Consider the following 1,455-nt stretch of genomic DNA (forward strand, 5'->3'; position numbering starts at 1 on the left):
CGCGAAAGGCAAAGATCCCGAGTTCGAGTCTCGGTCCGGCACACGGTTTTAATCTGCCAGGATGTTTCATATCAGCGCACACTCCGCTGTAGAGTGAAAATTTCATTCTAGAAACACCCCCAGGCTGTGGCTAAGCCATGTCTCCGCAATATCCTCTCTTTCAGGAGTGCTAGTTCTGCAAGGTTCGTAGGAGAGCTTCTCTAAAGTTTGGAAGGTAGGAGACGAGGTACTGGCAGAAGTAGAGCTGTGAGGACGGGGCCTGAGTCGTGCTTGGATAGCTCAGTCGGTAGAGCACTTGCCCGCGAAAGGCAATGGTCCCGAGTTCGAGTCTCGGTCCGGCACACAGTTTTAATCTGCCAGGATATTTCATATCAGCGCACACTCCGCTGTAGAGTGAAAATTTCATTCTAGAAACACCCCCAGGCTGTGGCTAAGCCATGTCTCCACAGTATCCTTTCTTTTAGGAGTGCTAGTTCTGCAACGTTCGCAGGATAGCTTCTGAAAAGTTTGGAAGGTAGGAGACGAAGTACTGCTCTAAGGACGGAGCGTGAGTCGTGCTTGGATAGCTCAGTCGGTAGAGCACTTGCCCGCGAAAGGCAAAGGTCCCGAGTTCGAGTCTCGGTCTGGCACACGGTTTTAATCTGCCAGGATGTTTCATATCAGCGCACACTCCGCTGTAGAGTGAAAATTTCATTCTAGAAACACCCCCAGGCTGTGGCTAAGCCATGTCTCCGCAATATCCTTTCTTTCAGGAGTGCTAGTTCTGCAAGGTTCGTAGGAGAGCTTCTGTAAAGTTTGGTAGGTAGGAGACGAGGTACTGGCAGAAGTAGAGCTGTGCGGACGGGGCGTGAGTCGTGCTTGGGTAGCTCAGTCGGTAGAGCACTTGTCCGCGGAAGGCAGAGGTCCCGAGTTCGAGTCTCGGTCCTGCACACAGTTTTCATCTACCAGGATGTTTCATATGACCGCTCACTCCGTTGTAGAGTGAAAATTTGGTACTAAGAAGTAATGTCACAGTTCCTTTAGAACTTGTCAGTTGACGCTGTCAATACTGTACTCGATGGGTGCCTGGAGGTGCCGTATTAAAACTCGATTACGTCAGGATGGCTGCTCCAACATCCGACTCAGCGGGATCACCATCCCTGTTTACTCCGCGTTGCTCCGTCGGGAGCCGTAGGCCTGCCCCGCTGCTGCATCTTCCTTGGCTAGCGTAGCTGGGAACACGATGGCAACGACCACACACGATCTGGCGTCCGAATCTGCTGCCCCTCGCCACAAAAGTCTCCGGCGTGTGTCGGTAGCCGAGAGGACTGTACGTGGTTGCCAGCCGAAGAGTGGCCCGCCCTGGCTGCCTGCGGACCCCGTATTGGCGTCAGAGGTTCGAACCAACGACCCGCCGTGGACTGAGACACGGCCGCCCCCATCTGTTGCTGCATGTAGCCCAGCGGAGTGGCACGC

The 1,455-nt window shown here is 53.9% G+C and overlaps 2 non-coding genes across 2 annotated transcripts; both read left to right on the forward strand.

Annotated features, from left to right (window-relative positions):
- The first annotated feature begins 267 nt into the window (after positions 1 to 267).
- On the forward strand, positions 268 to 342 carry Trnas-cga (transfer RNA serine (anticodon CGA)). The gene has a single exon. It is a non-coding gene; the product is annotated as a tRNA-Ser (tRNA).
- Positions 343 to 555: 213 nt separating this feature from the next.
- Positions 556 to 630, forward strand: Trnas-cga (transfer RNA serine (anticodon CGA)). Its single transcript has one exon. It is a non-coding gene; the product is annotated as a tRNA-Ser (tRNA).
- The last annotated feature ends 825 nt before the right edge of the window (positions 631 to 1,455 follow it).

This window comes from Schistocerca gregaria, chromosome 4 (assembly GCF_023897955.1).
Source record: "Schistocerca gregaria isolate iqSchGreg1 chromosome 4, iqSchGreg1.2, whole genome shotgun sequence".
NCBI lineage: Eukaryota > Metazoa > Arthropoda > Insecta > Orthoptera > Acrididae > Schistocerca > Schistocerca gregaria.